The sequence below is a fragment of the Mustela nivalis genome (genome assembly GCF_964662115.1).
Source record: "Mustela nivalis genome assembly, chromosome: 14".
Taxonomy (NCBI): Eukaryota; Metazoa; Chordata; class Mammalia; order Carnivora; family Mustelidae; genus Mustela; species Mustela nivalis.
In genome coordinates this window covers 85600439-85626706 of record NC_139033.1, presented here as the reverse complement: position 1 = coordinate 85626706, position 26268 = coordinate 85600439, and the positions used below count along the sequence as shown (strand labels likewise).

General features: G+C 42.5%; 3 gene segments (V, D, J or C); all 3 read left to right on the top strand.

Moving 5' to 3' along the window:
- Nucleotides 1-26268, top strand: part of LOC309847518 (immunoglobulin lambda-1 light chain-like) — a 1783291-nt gene that overhangs the window by 199345 nt on the left and 1557678 nt on the right.
- LOC309847513 (immunoglobulin lambda-1 light chain-like) overlaps nt 1-26268 on the top strand; it is a 1777964-nt gene that overhangs the window by 199345 nt on the left and 1552351 nt on the right.
- Nucleotides 21520-22031, top strand: LOC309848062 (immunoglobulin lambda variable 5-37-like). The segment is given in 2 exons: nt 21520-21565; nt 21694-22031.

Here is a 26268-nt window from a genome sequence, read left to right as displayed (position 1 = left end):
AGATTATAACAGTCATTAAAAATCTCCAAACAAACAAAAGCCCAGGGCCAGACAGCTTCCCGGGCAAATTCTACCAAACATTTAAAGAAGAACTAATTCCTATTCTCCTGAAGCTGTTCCAAAAAATAGTAATGGAAGGAAAACTTTCAATCTCATTTTATGAGGCCAGAATCACCTTGATCCCAAAACCAGACAAGGATCCCACCACAAAAGATAGCTATAGACCAATATTCCTGATGAACACAGATGCGAAAATACTCAACAAAATACTAGCCAATAGGATTCAACAGTACACTAAAAAGATTATTCACCACGACCAAGTGGGATTTATTCCAGGGCTGCAAGGTTGGTTCAACATCTGCAAATCAGTCAATGTGATACAACACATCAATAAAAGAAAGAACAAGAACCATATGATACTCTCCATAGATGCTGAAAAAGCACTTGACCAAGTACAGCATCCCTTCCTGATCAAAACTCTTCAACGTGTAGGGATAGAGGGCACATACCTCAATATCATCAAAGCCATCTATGAAAAACCCACCGTAAATATCATTCTCAATGGAGAAAAACTGAAAGCTTTTCCGCTAAGGTCAGGAACACGGCAGGGATGTCCATTATCACCACTGCTATTCAACATAGTACTAGAGGTCATAGCCTCAGCAATCAGACAACAAAAGGAAATTAAAGGCATCCAAATCGGCAAAGAAGATTCAAATTATCACTCTTCGCAGATGATATGATACTCTATGTGGGAAACCCAAAAGACTCCACTCCAAAACTGCTAGAACTTATACAGGAATTCAGTAAAGTGTCAGGATATAAAATCAATGCACAGAAATCAGTTGCATTTCTCTACACCAACAGCAAGACAGAAGAAAGAGAAATTAAGGAGTCAATCCCATTTACAATTGCATCCAAAACCATAAGATACCTAGGAATAAACCTAACCAAAGAGACACAGAATCTATACTCAGAAAACTATAAAGTACTCATGAAAGAAGGAAGTGTCTTGAGGAAGACACAAAGAAATGGAAAAATGTTCCATGCTCCTGGATTGGAAGAATAAATATTGTGAAAATGTCTATGCTACCTAAAGCAATCTACACATTTAATGCAATTCCTGTCAAAGTACCATCCATCTTTTTCAAAGAAATGGAACAAATAATGCTAAAATTTATATGGAAGCAGAAAAGACCTCGAATAGCCAAAGGGATATTGAAAAAGAATGCCAACATTGGTGGCATCCCAATTCCGGACTTCAAGCTCTATTACAATGCTGTCATCATCAAGACAGCATGGTACTGGCACAAAAACAGACACATAGATCAATGGAACAGAATAGAGAGCCCAGAAATAGACCCTCAACTCTACAGTCACCTAATCTTCGACAAAGCAGGAAAGAATGTCCAATGGAAAAAAGACAGCCTCTTCAATAAATGGTGCTGGGAAAATTGGACAGCCACATGCAGAAAAATGAAATTGGACCATTTCCTAACACTACACACAAAAATAGACTCAAAATGGTTGAAGGACCTCAATGTATGAAAGGAATCCATCAAAATCCTTGAGGAGAACACAGGCAACAACCTCTTCGACCTCTGCTGCAGCAACATCTTCCTAGGAACAACGCAAAAGGCAAGGGAAGCAAGGGAAAAAATGAACTATTGGGATTTCATCAAGATCAAAAGCTTTTGCACAGCAAAGGAAACAGTTAACAAAATCAAAAGACAACTGACAGAATGGGAGAAGATATTTGCAAACGACATATCAGATAAAGGACTAGTGTCCAGAATCTATAAAGAACTTAGCAAACTCAACACCCAAAGAACAAATAATCCAATCAAGAAATGGGCAGAGGACATGAACAGACATGTCTACAAAGAAGACATCCAGATGGCCAACAGACACATGATAAAGTGCTCCATATTACTCGGCATCAGGGAAATACAAATCAAAACCACAATGAGATATCACCTCAGATCAGTCAGAATGGCTAAAATAAACAAGTCAGGAAATGACAGATGCTGGCGAGGATGCGGAGAAAGGGGAACCCTCCTACACTGTTGGTGGGAATGCAAGCTGGTGCAGCCACTCTGGAAAACAGCATGGAGGTTCCTCAAAATGTTGAAAGTAGAACTGCCCTATGACCCAGCAACTGCACTACTGGGTATTTACCCTAAGGATACAAACATAGTGATCCAAAGGGGCACGTGCACCCCAATGTTTATAGCAGCAATGTCCACAATAGCCAAACTATGGAAACAACCTAGATGTCCATCAACAGATGAATTTATCCAGAAGATGTGATATATATACACAATGGAATACTATGCAGCCCTCAAAAGAAATGAAATCTTGCCATTTGCGACAACATGGATGGATCTAGAGGGTATCATGCTTAGCGAAATAAGTCAAGCAGAGAAAGACAACTATCATATGATCTCCCTGATATGAGGAAGTGGTGATTCAACATGGGGGCTTAAGTGGGTAGGAGAAGAATAAATGAAACAAGATGGGATTGGGAGGGAGAAAAACCATAAGTGACTCTTAATCTCACAAAACAAACTGAGGGTTGCTGGGGGGAGGGGTTTTGGGAGAAGGGGGTTGGATTATGGACATTGGGGAGGGTATGTGCTTTGGTGAGTGCTGTGAAGTGTGTAAACCTGGTGATTCACAGACCTGTACCCCTGGGTATAAAAATAAATGTTTATAAAAATAAAAAAAATTAAAAAAAAAATCAGTGGCTTTCTTTTTTTTTTTCATTTATTTATTTTCAGCATAACAGTATCATTATTTTTTCTCCAAACACAATGTTCCATGCAATCTGTCCCTCTATAATACCCACCACCTGGTACCCTGACCTCCCAACCCCCTGCCACTTCAAACCCCTCAGTTTTTTTTTCAGAGTCCATAGTCTCTCATGATTCACCTCCCCTTCCAATTTACCCCAACCCCCTTCTCTCTCACTCCCCATGTCCTCCATGCTTTTTGTTATGCTCCACAAATAAGTGAAACCATATGATAATTGACTCTCTTTGCTTGACTTATTTCACTCAGCATAATCTCTTCCAGTCCCATCCATGTAGCTACAAAAGTTGGGTATTCATCCTTTCTGATGGATGCATAATACTCCATAGTGTATATGGACCACATCTTCCTTATCCATTCTTCCATTCATGTGCATCTTGGTTCTTTCCACAGTTTGGTGACGGTGGCCTTTGCTGCTATAAACATTGGGGTTCATATGGCCCTTCTTTTCACTACATCTGTATCTTTGGGGTAAATACCCAGGATTGCAATTGCAGGGTCAGAGAGAAGTTCTATTTTTGATTTCTTGAGGAATCTCCACACAGTTCTCCAAAGAGGCTGCACCAGCTTGCATTCCCACCAACAGTGGAAGAAGGTTCCCCTTTCTCCACATCCTCTACAACACATGTTGTTTCCTGTCTTGCTAATTTTGGCCATTCTAACTGGTTTAAGTTGATATCTCAATGTTGTTTTAATTTGAATGTCCCTGATGTCTAGTGATGATGAACATTTTTTTCATGTGTCTGATAGCCATTTATATGTCTTTATTGGAGAAGTGTCTGTCCATATCTTCTGTCCATTTTTTCATATGATTGTCTGTTTTGTGTGTGTTGAGTTTGCTTTCTTATACACTAATAATGAAAATACAGAAATGGAAATGTGAGAATTGATTCCATTTACTATTGTACCAAGGACCATAAGATACCTGGGAATAAACCTAACCAAAGAGGTAAAAGATCTGTACTCAAGGATATACAAAACACTCATGAAAGAAATTGAAGAAGACACAAAATGATGGAAGACCATTCCACTGGATCGGAAGAATAAACATTGTTAAAATGTCTATACTGCCTAGAGCAATCTATACTTTTAATGCTATTATGATCAAAATTCCACTGGTATTTTTCAAAGAGCTGGAGAAAATAATCCTAAAACTTGTATGGAATCAGAAGAGACCCCGAATTGCTAAGGAAATGTTGAAAAACAAAAATAAAACGGGGGGCATCATGGTATCTGATTTCAAGCTTTACTACAAAGCTGTGATCACCAAGACAGCATGGTACTGGCATAAAAACAGACACATAGACCAGTGGACAGAGTAGATACGGACCCTCAACTCTATGGTCAAATAATCTTTGACAAAATAGGAAAAGATATACAGTGGAAAAAAGACTGTCTCTTCAATAAATGGTGCAGGTAAACTGGACAGCTATATGCAGAAGAATGGAACTCGACCAAAAAATGGGCAGAAAATATGAACAGACACTTCTCTAATGAAGACTTCCAAATGGCTATCAGACACATGAAAAAATGTTCATCATCACTAGCTACAGGGACATTCAAATTAAAACTACATTGAGATATCACCTTATACCAGTTAGAATGGCCAAAATTAGCATGACAGGAAACAACATGTGTTGTAGAGGATGTGGAGAAAGGGGAACCCTCTTCCACTGTTGGTGGGAATGCAAGCTGGTGCAGCCTCTTTGGAGAACTGTGTGGAGATTCCTCAAGAAATTAAAAATAGAACTTCCCTATGACCCTGCCATTGTACTCCTGGGCATTTACCCCAAAGGTACAGATGTAGTGAAAAGAAGGGCCATCTGTACCCCAATGTTTATAGCAGCAATGGCCACGGATGCCAAACTGTGAAAAGAACCAAGATGCCCTTCAACAGTCGAATGGATAAGGAAGATGTGGTCCATATACACTATGGAGTATTATGCCTCCATCAGAAAGGACGAATACCCAATTTTTGTAGCAACATGGATGGGACTGGTAGAGATGATGCTGAGTGAAATAAGTCAAGCAGAGAGAGTCAATTGTCATATGGTTTCACTTATTTGTGGAGCATAACAAAAAGCATGGAGGACATGGGGAGTGAGAGAGACGGGGGTTGGGGTAAATTGGAAGGGGAGGTGAATCATGAGAGACGATGGACTCTGAAAAACAATCTGAGGGGTTTGAGGTGGCGGGCGGGGTGGGAGGTTGGGGTACCAGGTGGTGGGTATTATAGAGGGCACAGATTGCATGGAGCACTGGGTGTGGTGAAAAAATAATTATGCTGTCATGCTGAAAATAAATAAATGAAAAAAATGAGTTTCTCGTAGGCAGCATATAGATTTTGTTTTTAATCCATTCTGATACCCTTTGTCTTTTGATTGGGGCATTCAGCCCATTAACATTCAGTGTAACTATTGAGAGATATGAATTTAGTGCCATTGTATTGCCTGTAAGGTGACTGTTACTCTATATTGTCTCTGTTCTTTTCTGATCTATTACTTTTAGGCTATCTCTTTGCTTAGAACCCCTTTCAATATTTCCTGTAGAGCTGGTTTGGTATTTGCAAATTCTTTCAGTTTTTGTTTGTCCTGGAAGCTTTTAATCTCTCCTCCTATTTTCAATGATAGCCTAGCTGGATATAGTATTCTTGGCTACGTGTTTTTCTCAGTTAGTGCTCTGAATATATCATGCCAGGTCTTCCTGGCCTGCCAGGTCTCTGTGGATAAGTCAGCTGCCAATCTAATATTTTTACCATTGTATGTTACAGACTTCTTTTCCCGGGCTGCTTTCAGGATTTTCTCTTTGTCACTAAGACTTGTAAATTTTACTATTAGTTGATGGGGTGTGGACCTATTCTTATTGATTTTGAGGGACATTTCTGAACCTCCTGAAGTTTGATGCTTGTTCTCTTGCCATATTGGGGAAATTCTCTCCAACATTTCTTTCCAGTATACCTTCTGCTCCCCTCTCTCTTTCTTCTTCTTCTGGAATCCCAATTATTCTAATGTTGTTTCGTCTTATGGTGTCACTTATCTCTCGAATTCTCCCCTCGTGGTCCAGTAGCTGTTTGTCCCTTTTTTGCTCAACTTCTTTATTCTCTGCCATTTGGTATTCTATATCACTAATTCTTTCTTCTGCCTCATTTATCCTAGCAGTGAGAGCCTCAATTTTTGATTGCCCCTCATTAATAGCTTTTTTTAATTTCAACTTGGTTAGATTTTAGTTCTTTTATTTCTCCAGAAAGGGCTTTTATATCTCCTGAGAGGGTTTCTCTAATATCTTTCATGCCTTTTTCAAGTTTGGCTAGAACCTTGAGAATTGTCATTCTGAACTCTAGATCTGACATATTACCAATGTCTGTATTGATTAGGTCCCTAGCCTTTGGTACTGCGTCTTGTTCTTTTTTTGTGTGTGTGTGTGCTGAATTTTTCCACCTTGTCATTTTTTCCAGCTAAGAGTATATGAAGGAGCATGTAAAATACTAAAAGGGCGGCAACAACCCAAGGAAAATATGCTTTAACCAAATCAGAAGAGATACCAAATCGTGAGGGGGGAGGAAAGGGATAAAAAAAGTTTCAGAAAGAAAAAAAGAAAAGAAAAAAAAAAAAGAAACAATTTAAAAAGAAAACAAATAAAGAAATGAGTTCCGTGCTTTGCTTTCTCCTCCTCTGAAATTCTGCTTCTCTCCTTGGTATTGGAACTGTACTCCTTGGTAGGTGAACTTGGTCCTGGCTGGATTTCTTCTTGATCTGCTGGGGGAGGGGCCTGTTGTAGTGATTCTCAAGTGTCTTTGCCCCAGGCAGAATTGCATCACCCTTACCAGGGGCGGGGCTGCGTAATCTGTTCAGGTTTGCTTTTGGGAACTTTTGTTCCCTAGGGTTCCGGAGGATGGGAATGAAAATGGTGGCCTCCCTGTCTCCCTCCCAGAGGAGCCGAGAGCCCAGGGCCCCACTCCTCAGTGAGCCCTCAGACAACAGCGCCCAATTACCCCTGTCTCCCTGGCCTCCGGCCATGCTCTGAGCTCACCAAGCCTGCAACCGGTTCAAGGTAATCCCAAGCTGGGAGCTCACTCCTTGGCTCTCTCTCTGTAGCTGGCTTCCCTGTTCTAATACCTGTAAGCTCTGTAACACTCAGACACCCCTGATCCTTCTATGACCCTGCGGGACCTGAGGCCACGCTGACCCAGCGTGGTCTTCACCCCGGTTTCACTTCTGGAGTGGTGTCCCTCAGTGGAACAGACTTTTAAAAGTCCTGATTTTGTGCTCCATTGCTCCACCACTTGCCAGGAGTAGGCACCTCCCCCCAGGGTCTATCCTCTCGTCGCTTTGGATTCACTTCTCTGCGAGTCCTACCTTTCAGAAAGTGGTTGATTATCTGTTTCTAGAATTGCTGTTCTTTTTCTCTTTGATCTGCTGTTGGATTTGTAGGTGTTTGCAATGTTTAGATAAGCTATCTAGTTGATCTCCTGCTAGCTGAAGTAGTCTCATCCCGCTACTTCTCTGCCATCTTGACTCCTCCCCAGAATCAAATTCTTGAAGAACCATCTTTCAGAAAGCATAAGAGGCACAGTGGGTCACTTGACCTCGTTTTTTTATCAGATACACACACACACACACACACACACACACACACACACACATACACACACACTCCTCTCTTCTCTCTCTGATTGTACAGTGTCTAGGATTGAAATTTCTGGGCTTTCCTGTCTATCCAGAAGGCATGTTCAACCTGTGTTTACCCAGCTGTCCTCTGTGTCACAATCTCTAGGAGTCATAGCCCCTATCAACAAAGAGACCACAGAATCAAATGCAATTGAGGTCTCATCACCAGGGCATCCAAGACCTGCTCTGAGCAGGACGAGGACAAGGCTGAAGCTCAAAAATCTCAGAGGAGTCTCTGTCCCCATGGGCAGCTCAGTACCCAACCATCTCTGGCCTCAGTCTGTGCCTGAGGCTGATCACTACAACATCATGGCTGTTCCTCTGGAGAACAGGTCCTGTAGGAATGTAAGACACAGACTCCCTGTGCTCTCAAGGATGGGCCATCAGCCCCTCATCCAAACTAGTATACCTACAGAGGATGAACCTCTGCTGAAATGTCTTCAGCCCTATGCTAGTGCCACAAGATCCCTGATATAGGGCCATAGTCCCTCTTATCTCTACCTTTCCTTCAATCAGTTGTGGGAAATTTAACAAAACCTTCTGTGTTTAGGTGGCCTTGGGTAATAGAAATTTATTCCTCTCATCATGATGATTTACTCTCTCCTGAACATGTTGGATACAGGCTATAGGGGATAATGCTGTCCCCACTCTAGAGAGGAGTCCAACCCAAAATTTGTGTCCTGAAAGCTCTGTTTATGTTTGGTAATTCCATCACTGTGATGGCTCTGCAATTTGTAGGTAGCGGTTTCTCCTGGGGCCACACCAGATATCATGCTGGACTCTCCTTCTTGTTGTAAAAACCCATGATACTAAACTCATGACAAAAAAAAATATTTCAGAAAAACTTTATATAATTTATTTAACCAATAACATAAGGAATTTCTTTTTATTTGTTGTTGCATCTGTGGTTTTAGCCACAATTTCCATCTATATTCTCTCTGCAATATAAACAGACCTGGGAACTGTATCCTAGAGATTCCACCTGCAGCTTCACAAATATAGTGTCACTATGTTTAAATCAATATTACTTAGATTAATTTAATATGCAAGAACAAAGGGATGCCAGGTCAGGGGAAGGACCACTGGGGAGAAATCTGGGTCCTGCTACCTCCTCTTGTCTCTAGACCACAGGTCACCCTGTCTGTTTCTCTTCCCTTTCCAGAGTGCTGGACCCAGTCTGTGCTGCTCAGCCTCCCTCCATGTCTGGGGCTCTGGGACTGAGGGTCACCATCTCCTGCGCTAAAATCAGCTCCAACATTGGGGGTGGTGAATATGTTTCCTGGTTCCATCAGCTTCCAGGCAAAGCCCCCACAATCATCATCTATGGTAACCACAATCAACCCTCAGGGATACAAGATCGATTCTCTGGGTCCAAGTCTGGCAGCTCAGGCTCCCTTACCATCATTGGGCTCCAGGCTGAGGATGAGGTTAATTCTTACTGCACAACATGGGACAAAAATCTCAGAGGTCACACAGTTCTCCAGGCCTGTGGGGAAGTGAGACAAGAATCCACCTACTCATCTGTAAAGAGGGGGACACACACCAGCATTTCCTCCTCAGCTTAGCCTCTGATTCTGCTTAACCTTTTGCTGAGGCCCAGGATGGGCACAGGTCCATCCAGGGGCATGATCTGGGAATGAGGATCTCCCATCCTCAGTGTCACTGAGAGCAGCACATTCCTAAATGAAGTCTTCATGTACACATAAGTTTCTTATCTTTACCAGGCGTGGACATTTTATTTCTTGGCTGGTTCATATTTCTATTTACCTTCTGATTTTAAATTAAGTGAAACAATTTTTTTTTTGTCCTTTAAAGTATCATGGTACTTTGGCTCTACCTATGTAACCCTGAAAGACTAAGTCAGCCCTATTTGCTTTTTTTTTAATTATTATTAATATCTGAATGATTATATCCAATGCTGGTAGTTTTCTTTAAAATATTTGCTTATAAATTTTTATAGGGAGAGGGGCATAGGGAGAAGTAGAGAAGGAATCTGAATCACACTCCTCACTGAGATCAGAGCCAGAACATAGTCTCAACCTCCCAAACTCAAAACCATGACCTGAGCTGATATCAGAGTTAGAAGTTTATCTGACTGAGCCACCCAGGATCCCAGGCTGGTTTGTCATGTATTCTGACTTTTTGTGAAACAGATTTCAATGTGCAATTATAAAATTATTTTAATAATCCATAGAGTAAAACCTGCAAGTGAATGTTTACATAAGCTTATTCATAATCACTAAAAACTGAAAGCAACCCAAAATTCGCCTACAAATATTTATTCCAGGTTCATATATAATCCCCCAAACCCGGAACCAATAGGTGGCACATTTATAAAATGGGTGATTTTCATTATATGGTCATAATTACATCACATAGTGGAAGATGGAAAACTCGAGAGAGAGAACAAACATCTGCTGTTTCTGGAAGGGCTAAAAGAAGAAAAGGAGTTGAATGTTTCAAGAGAGGAAACTATTTTTGATCAATAGAACTATTCTCTTTGATACTGTGAGGTCACGGAAAGGCCAGAATCCACTGAACACTCTATAGCCCTATGACAGAAACTTAATCTATGAATAAAAAGAAAAAAAAAAACCACACAACAACACGTCTTTTAGGAGTTTTGGGGCCTGTGATGGAATGTAGAATGTAAAAAAATCCATTGGTCTTCAGTAAAAACCTGTGAAACCACATCAGTGCCAGGCTGGGGGGGAAACCTGCTGAGCTGAGTTACTGTGAACCTGAGTGGAGCCTCTCTATGTAAAGTCATAAGAGACTGCACGTGAGTGCTGTGCTGTAGTAGATAATGTTGTGTCCCCAGGGGAACATGGATTTTTTTTTTGGTGTGTGATATGTACAGGAATTGAACAAGTAAGTAAGTGGGTGGATGGAGGTGGAACCAGATTCCTCACTTTTGGAAGGGAAATTCAGATATAACCAAGGGAGGACACTTGAGTGAAGCTTGTGTTTGGTCACAGATTACAGAGATGACAGTTTGAAATCATGTTTAGTTTGATGGTGTCAGATAGTGGCATATGGGATTAGTCAGCACTATGTGCATGTTCCTGGGTTAGTTGACTCATCTGAATGTCATTTGTCTGTCATCTGAATGGGACTGGAAGCAATGGCACCCCATAACCAGGACATACATTCCCCACATTTTTTTTTCTTTTCTAATACCACTCTTTTGGGAAGAGATGCATACTTCCTTGGAGAAAGATTTAATTCCCAGGGGCACCTGGGTGCCTCAGTAGGTTACATCAGGTCATGATCCTGGGGTCCTGGGATCCAGGCAGGCATCAGGCTCCCTGATCAGCAGGAATCCTGCTTCCCCCTCCCCTCACTCACTCGCTCTTTCTCTCTCTCTCTCTCTGTGAAAAATAAATAAATAAATAAAAACTTAAAAAATGATTTAATGCCCAGATCAGGAATTTCACAGGATGAACATAGAGCACCTTGTAGTGTCAGAAGGCGAAGAATCCTTTAGAATAAACAAAAGCACACCAGTGCAACTCCACCACACACATGATTGTGCATGAGCATACACAACCCCCCCCCACACACACACACAGACACACACACACACACACACAGGGCAGGGAGTCAAGGAGCTGAAGAGTAAACTCAAGGGGCTCCCATTGAGATAAACTGGAAAGATGTGAGGACCCCCAGAAATGTAAGAGTATAGGGCTGTGCCAAGTTTAAATAGATGTCTGTGATCCATGTGGTTCACTGGTTGTATAAGTGAATAAATGGAAGGAGAAGAGACACATTCCCAAGCAGAAGTTTCAGAAAACAGGCATAAATACTCAACTCTGAGAGAGCAGTGTTCTGAGCTGGGCCAGCAGGAATATCCATGTCTAGCTGTCATATCCTAAGGCAAGCAGGGTCCTTGCTGCAGTGTTGCTGTCCCACACCTGCACCACAGAAGCCGCAGGAGCCCTTAGACTGACCCCCCCCCCTGCACATCGAATTACTCATTCCACCCCCATGGTGGGCTTCTCCACACCTGAGGCCAGGCATGCACAGATAGACCCTCGCACAGAACAAACACATTTTCATCAAGAATCTGGATTAGGAAGACATTCAGGGGAGAGAATAGTAGAAAAGTAGGGAAGAGGGGTCTCAAGGCCAAAAGTGAGGCTTCAACAGCTGAGTTCTGAAGGCATCTCCCCCTGGCCTACACATTTGTCCCCTTCACTTCCTCTACAATCACTGACCAGGGAGGCCCCTTGGGGCAAATGAAAGAGTGGACAGGACAAATTTTTCTACCTTTCCTCCAGGATCCCAGCACAAGTGTTCAGGCATCCCATTCTTCATACCACACTCTCTTTCTACTTCCAGGTCAGACTTCACTGGTCTCACCATTTACAGAGTTTGGGAGTCTGCATACAAAATAAAAGTATAACAGTGTGTACCTCTATATACATATGAGTGAGCATATATAATATTTATATTATATGTTAATATATTTAGATAATACATATATATCACATATAATGTGCAGTATATAATCAGTAATAAAATACTTTCATAGAAAAAACAAAGCAGAAGGCATCATGAGAGAATGCTCACAAATATGCAAGACAAGTTTCAAGAATTTTTTGATAAAGAACATGTGGCCCAAACTCATTTCTAATCCTATAAAATCCATGACATACTATCCAATAAGAAAAACGGGAAAATTCAGGTCACCTGGGTGACTCAGTCAGTTAAGCACCTGCCTTTGGATCAGGTCCTGATTCCAGTGTCCTTGGATTGAGCCCCACAAGTTCCTGGCTCAGTGGAGATTCTGCTTCTCCCTTTCCCTCTGTCTGCCACTCTGCCTACTTGCGCACTCTCTCAGTCAAATAAATAAATAAAATATTTTTTAAAAGAAAATTTAAGACAATTCCATGTGTTAATATAGAGACACAATCTTGACCATATCAGCAAGAAGACTCCAACATTGATTGGTACAATTCCCCTTGACCTCCATGGAAGAATGGCCTGAAAGCATGGCCTTTGTGTGCTCTCTGGAGGTGAGTTTACAGGGATTTTGGAGAGGGCAACAGATAGTGTGAGGTAATGAGTCATGTGTACACTGTCCCAGTAAGAGTCTCAGGCTCTCAGTGTGGATTCCTTAAACACTTTGGGAGAGAAAGATGGGGATATCAACACAGTGACAAGAGACACAGTACTCTTCTAGCCTGTGGTGGGCAGCATACAACATGGTCATTCTTAGGTCAAACACATCTTTTGCTTGGGTCAAGCCTCATCTCCCAAGGGCCACCAGGGGAACTGCTCTCTGCTCGTTCCTGCATGGCCATAGGCTCATGGATCACTGGATTTTTCTATAATACTAGTTTTGCATATTATACCATTCACTTCTGGATAAGGGGGAATGGGGGTTGGTTTAATGGGTACACAGTTCCTATTTGGAATTATCAGAATGATCTGGAAATGGATAGTGGTGGTGGCACACAGCATTATAAAAGTGCATAGTGCCACTGAATTGGGCAGAAGAAGTGATTGAAGATTTGCATTTTACATTTAGGCATATGTTGCCATAATTTGAAAATCACTAGTTAAGTTATTCTCACAAAAGTCTCTGCAGCTAAATACCAACATTATGATACCATGAGCTTCTTTTAAATTAAGATGGGATAGAATAGTCTTCCTCCACTACCCGTATGACCCATCTCTTGCCTGCCCCTGTCTGTGACCCACATCTGCTCATGCTTACCATCTACAGTCACTTGTGGAGGTCTGGTGCTATTACCTAGATCAGTGTTTATGAGGTCAATGGAATGTTGTAGTTGACCTCTGCAGGATCCAAAAATGCACCTCAAAGAGGACAAGGTGAGGGGGCTCGGTCTTCTCAAGAATATGGGTTGAAGAAACCCACCAGATGTACTGCATGGATTAACCAACTTCTTCTCAGAATTGGAAGAGAATCTAGAATGAGTAGTGGAAGTGAAGGCATATTTTCATTCTGTGTATCCTTGAGATTAACTTCAGCAACAGGGTCTGTCATTCACAACAGTAAATGATACCTTGCACATTTCTAGTAGTGTAAGTGATTAAAAACATCCAGGAGAAGCTGTTCTCATGACTCATGCTCTGAAGTTTGGGGATTGGAGCAGTTCAAGGGCTGTGCTGTCATCATATAGTGGTGGCTTCCCTGTGGCTCTGCCATTTACCAACTTGTCTCAACTGAACCCCTTTATGGGTCTTATTTTTGAGTAAACATTTACTCAAAGTCACTGATTCTAATTCACTCAATGTCACTAATTCTAAATCACTAATTCACTAATTCAGGCAGGCCACATTTAATGACTGACTGACTCAGGGTTCCATGAGTTAGTCCTCGAATTTCCCCTCTCCAGACTATAAAAGCCCATCCCAGGTCCAAACTCCACACAGAAGGGGCTGAACTTATTTTAAACATATCACAGTGCAAATCTGTCTTCTGCCCCATTATGCATATCACACTCCTGACCTGATGGTGACTCTGAGAGCTTTCTCCATCATCCTTATGGAAAAAAAAATATCCATTTCAGTAATAGTTTCTCAGGAAAGGATGGGGACCAGGAATGTCTGACTGTCATAGGAATGGAGTCTGGTAATGGCTCCTGCATGATCCATGAAGCTACAAGAGCCCTTAGGGGCAAGAAGAAGGACATTAACCATCCCTGTAGCTCTGGGAGTAAATATTAAATTTGGATATGTCTCTCCTTATTTCAGGGATGTCACAATATACCTGTCACACATACCATCCTGTAGCAAAGGATTGAAATAATGAGGAAACATGAGACAAAGGCTTCTTTTTGCACATTTTTTTCTACTGAAAATTGAAAGTGATTTAAGGAAATATCTATTATTTTATTTAAAAAAATAAGCCTTTGAATCATAAAGAATCTAAGGGGCACCTGATTGGCTCAGTTGTTAAACATCTGCCTTTGGTTTAGGTCATGATCCGAGGGTCCTGGAACCAGGCGCCACATCAGGCTCCCTGCTCAGTGGGAAGCCTGCTTCTTCTCTCTCTGCTTCTGTCCCCTCCCTGTGTCTTTCACTGTCAAATAAATAAATAAAATATTTTTAAAAAGAAAGAAAGAAAGAGTCTAAGTAAAATATGCAAAATGATCTGAGCAAAGATGACATACAGATGGCAAACACACTTGAGAAAAGATGTTCAACATCATATGTCAGTATAGAATTGTAAAATGATACAGCAATGACATAACATTATATACCAATGGGAATGGATAAAATCTAAACACAGATGACACCAAAGGCTGTTCAGGACTTGTAGTGACAGGAACTCTCTTTCATTACTGATGGTAATGCAAGTTGTACAGTCACTTGGGAAAAGGGCTTGACAGTTCCCTTAAAAGTAAACATTTTCTAACCTAAAAAATCCACCAACCATACCTCTTGGTATTTACCAAAATGAGTTCAAAACAATGTGAACAAAAAAATCTGCACAAGGATGTTGACAGCTGCTTTATTTATAACTGCCCAAACCTGGAAGCAGCCAACTGAGGTGATTTTCCAGAATTGGTGGTTGAATAAAATGACATGCAACCAAACAACAAACTGTTGATCAGTGCTAGGAAAATCTGAACCTTCAAACCATGAAAAGACATAGAGTGCATTTAGGTGCATATTGCTCAGTGTTTCAGAAGCCAACTAAAAATGGTTGTACTCCATATGATTCCAAGGATATTACATTCTCAAAAAGGAAAAAAAGAAAGAAAAAATCTAGGAACACCTGGGAACTTGGTTGATTGAGTGTCCAACTCAGCTTTGTCTTGGGTCATGATTGCAGGTCATCGGATTGGATTACTTGTTGGTCAACTGCAGTGTGACTTGTCCTTTTGTTCCCTGAACTGGGTTTGTGCCTGCCACCCTTCCTAACCCCAAAAATGGAAACTGCACTGGAGCAGTGGAGACAGTTGGAGACAGACCTCAATGAGGAGCCACCACAGGGGATTCTGAGTTCAGTGTGGACATTAGGATATTGACTAAGGATGGCCAATGTGTGGCCCGTTCTCCGTGGATAGTGGAAAGGGGATCCACAGCAGTGGAGATGGAGGGTTCGTTGCTTTGAGCTCAGCCTGCTCATATCAGTCAGGGGGCACAGGAGTGGAGCAGAGAGGCAGCGTGAGCCTGTCCTTAGGGTTTATGGCATGATGTCAGCTGGGAAAGCAGCCTCTGCCTGAATGTGAGCCTAATGTCTAGCTTGCTTCATTTCCAGGACCTCAGTGATCAGGTGGGTCCTCCTAGGCTGCTCTTCATGACAAATACCAAGTAGAGAAAATGGAATTGAGGAGTGGGGACCAGAATGTAGTGCTCCTTCCCCTGAGTTTGAGGGGAGTAAAAGAGAGTCTGCAGTTCTGCCTCCCTGTGGCTGGAAGTCTAAAGGATATGCAGTTGGGGTGAGAAGTTTGAGTTCTTCTCCATTCCTACTTCTCCTTTATGTCCACTGTCCCAGGCTCTTCAGCATGACTCTGGATGCTCCACACTAATGCATCCTTGTGACTCTTCCTGAGGTACCCCTGGGGTATGAAGGGCTACAAAAATCACTCCCAGACAGATATTCACTGTCTTCAGGCTTCCCTGAAGGTTTTATACAGGAAGGACAAAGAGGGGCTGGTCTTACCTGAACAGACACCCCGCTAATCACTTTGGAGCCTGAGGAGAAGGTAGGATGTCACTAACACACACACTGCAGGAATGGTGAAGGAACTGAACACAGGAGCCAGCTTGGACTGAGGGACGCTGCTTCCAGGACTCTTTTCACCTCTTTTGGGCACAAGGATGGTGCACAGGGTTGTGTTCCAGGATCCTATCCCTCCTATGTGTCCACTTCTGCACAAGGTATGACTCACCAACTGTTACCATCAGTGTCAGGCTGTGGTCTTGGCATTCTGCCACTCAAGGTCAAGGTCCACCATTTCTGAGCTTGGAATTCACTATTTCTACTTATGCTTCAGGTCCTCAACTCTTATGAAAAGGGAAGCATCTTGTTATCTAGTGATCCACTACAGTAAACAGCAGCACCATCTAATGGGTCACTAAAAACAGAGTTCCTCATGTTCCACAGTCCTGGCATCTCCTGTGAGCACAACCACCTGCATCCCTGCCTCCTATTTTCCTATCTTAGTTGTTCCTCCTCGGCCACAGTTTCCTCAGTTCTGCCCTGTTGTGTCCACCCTTCTGTTCCCCTGTGCACACTGTCACCAAGTGGTTTCCCCACTGTGCAAAATTGCTGTGTCCCTTCATGGTTTGAGGATCTTCACACCATTTTTTGATTTATTTTTACTTCTGTGAACCCATTTGGAGAACACATTCACTCCTCTCCTGAGACATATAGTTAAGCCCTCCTGTGAGGAGATCTCTAAATGTCCCAGGGGTGAGAAAATCTCATTCTTTTATATAATCCTTTCTTTTTTTTTTTTTTTAACAGATTCTCATGTACACAGGAATGTTTATTTCTGGATAACTGTTTCCTGAATATTTCAAGACTCTCAAATCACAGACGTGTATCCATGTTCTTTAAATAAGACCCAGGATGGTGCTTCAAACAGTCATTCAGGTCACTGTTGAATGCTGGTGGCACAAATGTAGACATTAACCTCAGGACACTGAGGACCCTGGAGGGAGGCATATAACCATCAGGGGACACTGTGCATCTCTCTGTGCCATTCAAGGTGACCCTCAAGTTGGGAGAGACCCTACCTTCAAGGCATGGCAGAGGCTGATCTGCCCTCTGTACTCCCTACTGAAATTCAGCAGCCTGTTCCCTCAGGGCCAGGCAGAAGCTCTTATGCAGGGTGCTGTGGGTGTCTCTACAGCTGCTCGCTCCACCCCCTTCTGGGTGTGACTCAGAGCAGGAAATGCCCTCAGTTTTTCTGTCCTCAGGTCCTGAATTAGTGATCACATGGACTCTGTCAGAGTCTGTAATGGGGTGCAAACAAATTACCTTCCCTGGGGAATGTGAGAAGGAAAAGACAAGCCTGGGAAAACTCAGCCCAACTGTGGAGACTAGTGCCTATGTCACCATGGCCCAGACCAGACCATTCATCATTTCTTCCTCCCTCTATTCTCATGTAGGGAGAAATCAGACTTTTGGGTGAGCTCCCAGACGGTATCAGTCTCAAGACCAAGAAACTCCCAATACCATTGGCCTATCACCCATGAGTGTCTGTGTTTGCAGGCTCTCTGTCCCAGCCTGTGCTGACCTAGTTGCCCTCCCTCCCTGCATCTAGGTGAACAACAGTCAGACTCACCTGCACCCAGTGCAGTGGTTTAAGTGTTGTAACCTAGTACATTAACTGGTTCCAGCAGATGCCACAAAGCGCCCCACACACTATCTCTGGTACTATTGAGACTCAAGAGTGGAGATGTTATCTAGGGTCTCCAGCTGCTTCTCTGGGTCCAAAGTTGTCTCAGCCAATGCAGGGCTTCAGTTAATCTCTGGGCTGTAGCCTGAGGATGAGAGTGACTATTACTGTCTAATTGGACAGGATTGCTTTCCACAGTGACATGGGCTGATAGAGAACTGGAACTGAACCCTCCATCTGCTCAGTGTCTTGTTCGATGACATTTCAACACTTGTAAAACTGTGTATACACAAATTGTGATTGTATTTACTACTTTGTTTATGATGTGCCTAAGAAAAACAGAACAAGAATATCAGCAAATACTTCAATGTCATGATGACCCTGGTTTTTGCTGCTTATTCTTATGGGATAAAACCAGGTTCTGTGCAGCTTAACTTTTTTTCTTTTGAAATAAGAACTAGCTTTTCATTGCCTTACCTCCAGCAGAACCCAGGGACCATTCCAGTAGGCGGACAGTCTTCCAATGCATGGACTCTGCCTTTCCAGGTGTCAGAACAGAGACCCAATCTTCCCTCCCAGGATCCTGTGCTTAGGACTGGCTGAGGATCCCTGTACCCCATGGATGAGGCTCTATCTATGTTGTGACTTGCTGTGTGAGAACACAGGCCTGGGAAGGGCTGGCCTGGAATACTTCCTGGGCCTCTGAGATTTCAGTTGTGAAGTTAAGGAGAGGGAAATTTTGTAAGCTTGAAGCCATGAATCCTCTTATGATCCAGCAGTAGGCAATGTTGCATCATTGCTAGAAAAGGGAGAGTGTGTTCCAGAGAAGTTGGGGAAATGGGTTCCATAAATGAGTCTCTGCTACAGATGACACTATGCAGGGCACATGGGGCTCCTCTTGAATGTGTTTTCCTGAGCCCACAGTTAGGATATTTGTCCTGATCACTTTCCATACATTATTATAGTTCCTGTGAGGTCAGGCAGTTTGACGTCCAGATCAGGAACCCCCCACCCCCACCATATGTACATGTGTCACTGGCCCTGTGAAGCTCTTGATGACTCAAGATTTGAGGTCAACATCACCTGCACAGGACAAAATAAACAGTGGGTGTTCACATGAAATTGGTACCAAAGCTCAGACAGCCCCCAAGCTTGTGCTTGGGACAGAATGAAGGACTGTCTTCATTTCCAACCTCATTCTCCAGATCCAACTGTGTTATCAGGAACTCTTTTATGATCCTTGGCTTCATCGTGAGAATGGCTGATTATCATTGCTATAGAGCTGATACAACCAAATGTCACATAGAGCTCCTGGTGCATGGGCAAATGTAATAATATTCTCTCTAACCCCGTTCCCATCATACTGATCATTCTCATGTTCCTGTATGGGATCAAACACAGCTCAGATTATGGTTTCTACTGTTACCTGTCCTACTGAGATCAGAAGACTTCATGCCCTAAATTTTGTGGATGTTTATGAGGTTAATAAAAAACATATGTTTTATATTTATTGGTCACCCAATGTAGTAGAATTGCTTTGTTTCCAGAAGCAAATTGGCACCCATAATTTCTGAGTGATAAAGAGAAAAAGGGCTTTGGGTGAGGATGTGTGACCCAGGAGAACCTAGTGGTCCTTTGCCCAACGTCCTACATGCTTCTGTTGCCAGCCTATGCTTTACTGAGAATTTCATGATATCTGAAATCTTAGAGATGTTCAGCTTCTTTTTTTCTCCTGAGATTTGGGAAATGACAACACACATACATTGATGTTATAAATGTTGGCATTCCTGATTTCTTGCACAAATATTTTGGAACATTGAACATGTAGGTAACATGTTAAATTTCATGATGTTCATATACCATACATGGATGATGGAGTGTTTGGGAAGGAAGTCATGTTCAGGAAGAGAGTAGGACAAGGGACAAAAAGGGGTGAGATAGTCAAGATGAGTCATATCCCTGATCTCATGTTGGATATGGGTGAAAGTCTAATAATCTATTGTCTATAGTTTAACTTGAATATATAAAAATGTATGTATATATGCTATTTATTTATCCTCTCTTGAATAACACACACATGCACATATATGTGAATATACATACACATGTATACATGTATATGTATGTGCATATGCACATATATGTATATAATGTGAATATATATAGTTTATATATACATATATATACTCTATATATGTGTGTGTATATATATTTATATATATTTTTTAATTTTTTAATTTATTATTGTTTTATGTTAGTCACCATAGAATACATCATTAGTTTTTCATGCAGTGGTGGTATATATTAGACTTTTGTTGGGTAAATTTTAGAGAAGCCAACAAAAACCATTATTTGTATATATTTATTTATTTATTATTACCCATCATTGAATCAAATGAAATCTCCACTAACATTTTCAATGAAATGTTTTGAAATGTTTTCTGCATTGTCCCCTTTAGAATATGGCACTGAGCATATGTATTCCTACAAAATCCCCTGTCTGTACTTTTCCTAGATAGAGCCCATATGCTTTCTTCAAGGCAGCTCAGGTGTTCCCCTCACCCCGGCTATGTATCACCTGACCTAATGCACACGTGGGTCATTCAGCATTTTCTAGTTAGTTAGTTAGTCCTCTAAATAATTATATATTCACATATTTACACATTCCATGGACCATAATCCTCCAGGAGGGAGAACTTACAGGAAGCCAGCATAAGCATTAGAAATCATAGTACAGCTGTCCCCAACCTTTGAAAGTTCTCTTTATAACACTTAGCTTTTATGAAACACTTACATAAATACCTGATTTTACTTATAAAGCAAATCTGAAGATGATTTTCAGTTTTAAATTAAAAAAAAGAAAGAAAATCCAAACTAACATTCAACATTTATTTTTTAGGGAGTCTCTACAAAACTGTGCAGCACTCAGAAAGCAGTAGGGGAGTCACGAGTTCCTTCCATGGGAACTACACCCAGAAGCTCAGTATCAGGAAACCAGCACTTTGAACTGTGTACGTTATCATATTTGCTTTATCTCCATTTATTTTTTCACATCTGACAGCAAAATGTGTCCTTAGGTATAAAAGAAGCCTAGGAAAGTATTTTTGAGTCTGGATACATGCAAGTTTGTGTGTATAAATTAATGTTAATTTCTCTTTGTCTTATGCCATCGTGGATTACTATATACCCTTGGAATTATGTACTTTCAAAGAGCAGGATAAACGTACTAAGAATTGTACAGTAGATGTGTGTATACACAGGGAATTGAGGATCTTCAGAAATCAGCTGGGCAATCAGGGTTTTGGGATACTGGGACTGCTGCACCCTGTGACCAGCAGGGGGAGCTGTGGGACTGCGCTGTGATTCCTATATGGCTGTTTACTGAGGCACATTCGCTCAAGGGAAATAACCAGGGGACTGGGCACTGCTCTCTTTGATGGAGACTCAGCAGCTGTGTCTTCTCTGGTCTGGCAGAGTCCCCTGAGAGGGAGCTGTATGTGGTCTCACCAGGTGCTTCCCAGGGAGTGAAATCAAACACCATCCTCCTGAATGTGTGGTGTGAACTGAGCTCCACCACCAGGGCTCAGTGAGGGGCTGGGCTGACACTGGATGGACCTCATTTGCATGGACAGCCCTGCCTATGGCACAGGGTACAGCAGAAAAGGAGGCCTGGGGCAGACCAGCCCATTGTGGGGACCAGGGTCTGTGTCACCATGGCCTGGATTCCTGTCCTCCTCATGCTCCTGTCTCACTGCACAGGTAGAGAAAGACTTAGAGACACAGGGGTATTTTCCATTTTTAGGATTTTGGGGCTTTTGGTTTTTTTGTTTGTTTGTTTTGTTTTTCCCACTTATAATTCCATCACCCATGAGTGTCTGTATTTGCAGGATCTTTGTCCCAGCCTGTGCTGACCCAGCCACCCTCAGTCACTGCATCTCCGGGAACAACAGCCAGACTCACCTGCACCTTGAGCAGTGGCTTCAGTGTTGGCAGCTATAACATATACTGGTACCAGCAGAAGCCAGGGACCCCTCCCCGGTATCTCCTGTACTACTCCTCAAGTACACAGCTGGGACCTGGGATTCCCAGTCGCTTCTCTGGCTCAAAGGACACCTCGGCCAATGCAGGGATTCTGCTCATCTCTGGGCTCCAGCCTGTGGATGAGGCTGACTATTACTGTGCAGTTTGGCATAGTACTGCTGGTCACAGTGACACACACAGATGAGGAAGTGGGACAAATACCTCAGCCTGCTCAGAACCTTGCACTCTGACTCTCTTCCAAATTAAAATTACTAGAGTACACACAGACTGTACTTGGAAGTAGCTAATAGGTCACAATCCCCTTTCTACCAGGTTCCTATGCAACCTAAGTGATCTCTCAGGGGGAAAAACAAAACAAAACAAAGACAATAAAAAATGCATGGTAATGGAGAAACTTTGTCTGGTGACCCAAATGTAAAAATTCAAAGCCTGCTAAGCTCACATTTTTTCCTCTCTTTATAAAGACACATAAACTTTCCTTAATTTTCTTGAACAGAACCTGCACATCATCCAAGCAGGTGGACAGTCCTCCACAGCATGGACCCTGTTCCTATAGGGCTCAGAGCACAGACCCTCCTTCCCTCCATGCTCCTCTGCTCCAGACCTGCTGAGTTGCTCTGTGTCTCAGGAACAAGGCTCTAAGACTGGTGTCGAGTTGCAGACTCAGAACAGGAGGCATTCCAAGGGCACAACTGACTTGGAACATTTCCTGGATTCTATCATTTCACTGTGATGTCAGGAGAGCATGGTTAGGCCTGGGAGGAACTGTGAGTCTCTGTTCACATATCTCTCAGTAGGGATTGTGGGGAAAGGGGAAAGCTCCAGCCCTGCTATGAAATGCTGAGCCTGCTTTAGGGAAGGTGGGTGAAGTAGATCCCACAGGTGTGAGGGACACACAGCTGACACTGTCAGGGCCAATAATCCCTGCGATTTCCTGAGCCCAGAGGCACTGACTGTGTCCTTCTCCTCATTCTTTCCACAATAGGGCTTGTCAGTGATCCACATTGTATGGGGGCAATGCAACACCATGAACACGATGGCCACCACCTGTGTACAAGGATGCCCACCCCTGAGCCTTTCCAGAATATGTCCTGCTATTTGCTTATTGTTGTTGTTGTTTTAAAGATTTTATTTATTTGACAGACTGAGATCACAAGTAGGCAGAGAGATGGGCAGAGAAAGAAAGGAGGAAGCAGGCTCCTTGCTGAGCAGAGAGCCCAATGTGGGGCTTGATCCCAGGACCCTGGGATCATGTCCTGAGCTGAAGAAAGAGGCTTTAACCCACTGAGGCACCCAGGTACCCCCGTCCTGCTATTTGTGACAACAAGGGTTGACAGGCAAGAAATTACCCTAAGTGAAGTAAGGCCTACAGGGAAAGACAAATTATGTTTTTTTTTTCTTATTTATAAATGAAATATAAAGGAAAAATAATAACAAAAAAAAAAAACCCTCGTGCACATTTTTAGTGATGAAGATGATTTAGAATAAGGTAACACATGTAAGGATGTAAAGAATATTTGCTTGACTACAGCTTCTTTTTTTAATTAAATTTATTTCTTTTCAACATAACAGTATTCATTATTTTTTCATTCAGTCTCTAGTACATGAACACTGGTTCCATTTGCAAGATTGGGAAAATTTTCATGAAGAACTTGTTCCACTATATCTTCTAGACTTCTTTCTTTCTCCTCCCCTTCAGGGATTCCAATAATTCTCATGTTGGAACGCTTCATGGCATTATTTATTTCCCTGATTCTGTTTTCGTGGTATCTAAGCTGTTTGTTCAGGCTTCCTCCTGATCCTTTCTCTCTATCTGTCTTCCAGATCACTAATTCTATCTTCTGTCTCAGTTACCCTAGCTTTGAGAGAGTTTAGATTAGATTGGAACTCATTGAGAGCATTATGAACCTCCTCCCTGGTAGCTTTAAGCTCCGCCCTAACATTGTGAACATCCTGTCTGGTAGCTTTCAGTTCGGCCCTAATCAATTCCTCTTGGTCATCCATGGCTTTCTCCAACCTAGCTATTGCCTGGATAATTGTTAGCCTGAATTCTCTTTCTGACATATTGTCTATGTTGATAGCCGTTAGCTCTGTTGCAGAAGGTCCATCCCCTGCATTTTTCTTCTGTTGGGCATTCCTCCTCCTAGTCATTTTGGTGGGAGATGACTGAACAGATGTAGATGGATGTATCAACTGTGGTGCAGTCAAGGTGCACCCTGGAACACTCCTGAGCAATCAGGATTCCCCACCCAAATGAGAGACAAAAGAAAAGAAAAAGAAAAAGAAAAAGAAAAAGAAAAGAAGAAAAGAGAGAGAGAGACAGGAAAGAAAGGGAAGATGAAAAAGAAGGTTCAGCCCAGATGGGCCCCAAGGTAAGATTTATGAAGTAGACAAACAAAAAGAGATAAAAAGACTGACACAAGTATATGACAAGAGAAAAAAATATATATATATGCAAATAAAGAAAGAACCTCATCAAAAAGAACCCCAAGTGTAAAATTTATATGCTATCAGGACAAACACAAAAAACACAGAAACACTGGTGGAAGAAGATGGGAGAGTGGTTATAAATTCTCAGTGTGTGCGAGGAAGGTAGTTTTGATTCTTCCTGGATGTATGTTGATATCTTTGTTAAAGGATTCAACTTTCCTAAGATAAAGGGGATTAAAAATTGGTTTACCTATAGGGGTAATATTGATTGGGGAAAGGGGATTACTTTGAAGATTAACTCTATTGAATATTAGAGGATAAAAATAAAAAGGAATAAACTAGACTAAACTAAACTAAAATTTAAAAAAAGGAATTTAAAAAATAAAAATGCAAAAGAAAAACATAGATGTATGTATCCAAAAGTTCAGGTTAGAAAGGTATTATGGAATTTGATGTACTGTACAGCTCGCTGTGATGGTAAATAGGTTTAAAAAATTACCTATGTGTAAAAAAAAAAAAAAAAAAAACTGGAATAGTGGGAACGAGTGAACAATACAAGTTATCCTATGAAGTAGTGGTTGTTCTCTTGTAGTCCTCTTTTTTCTCTCTCTCTCTCTTTTTTTTTTTCTTTCTTGGTTTGTTTTCTGGGGGAGTGGTCTGCCACGTGGGTTGTCAGTCAATGATGTTTCCTGAGTTAAGTCCTCCAGCCCCCTTGGCAGTTTTTATGCTTGTTCACTTTTTTTTTTCTCTCACCTTGACTGCCTTTGATGGTATTTGTAGTTTTAGAGGAAAACAGACCACACCCTGATTTCCCTCTCAGAGAGAAGCCTCAGTCTGGGTGCAGAGCCTAAATAAGTTCCCCCTTGTCCGCTGGCAGAGCAGGTTCTAAGTTGTAGACCCTGGGGGCACAGGATCTTTTGCATGTACCCAAACCAAGGCAGTGTCAGCTGTCTGGGAGCTCCCGACCGCCAGAGAGGTTCCAAGCAGAGATCGCACACTGAGATTTTGCTGCTGGCCAGGGCAGGGAGTGCCTGGTCTTGCTGGGTCTAAGAGTGCCTGGCTTCTGCGCACCTCTTTCAGAGGTGGCTATGGGTTGCACGCGCATCTCAGGCACTGAGAACAGGGCGCAAGTCCGTAAGCACCTGGCTGGGCTTTTGCGCAGATGGGTCAGGGGAGAGTTTGGGGAGCATGGCTTAGGCTTAGAAACAATGGCGCAGGTCAAAGAGCTCCAGCAGGGCCTTTGTAACTCAGGGGAGCATGAGGGACATGCGCGCATTTCTCAAGCTTTGTGGTAGGGCTCCCGTGTTCTGCCAACTGGCATGGCTCCCATCCCCTCACAGGAGCTAGAACCCACGCATTCTCGGGCGCTGGCGGCTTAGGGAACAAGAGCTGGTTTCTCTGCCACACTCTCTCTGCCTCAGCGCGGGGGAGGCTGTCTGGGACCAGGGACTTAAGCCCCTGTCCCTAGCCACCCCAATTCCCACAATTTCCCCCCACAACCCTTTGCTTTTGAAGGACCCCAGTTCAGAACTATAGTAAACTCTGGCCAGCTGACCATAGATAAGGGAGTCAGCAAGCAGCATAACAGGATAAGAATAGCAAAAATCTGTGTTTAACCCAGCTGTTTCTGGCTTCTGTATAATAATGCTTCTAATGCTCTGCTAAGAAATGAAAAATTGCTTAAACCCTCAACTCTAAGGAGCAAGAGGCTGGCTGAGGACAAAGCAAAAGCTGGCGCCTTGCACCACCCCCCCCCTTCACCCGCTCCCCTCCATATGTGTAGCATTCCTCAGGCACCCCTGACTGCCATAAAACGATAAATAGTTAACTTGCAGAGATCACAGTCCTGCAAGGTAGGAGTCTCCCTTGGTTTGCAAATGTCCTTGAGATTTACAACAAAGAAGTTACCTTATCAATAGCCCAATTTCCAGGGACACAGAACTCAGTTCCTCAAGCCCTAATGTCACCCTCCCCTCCATGGAAAACGGAAG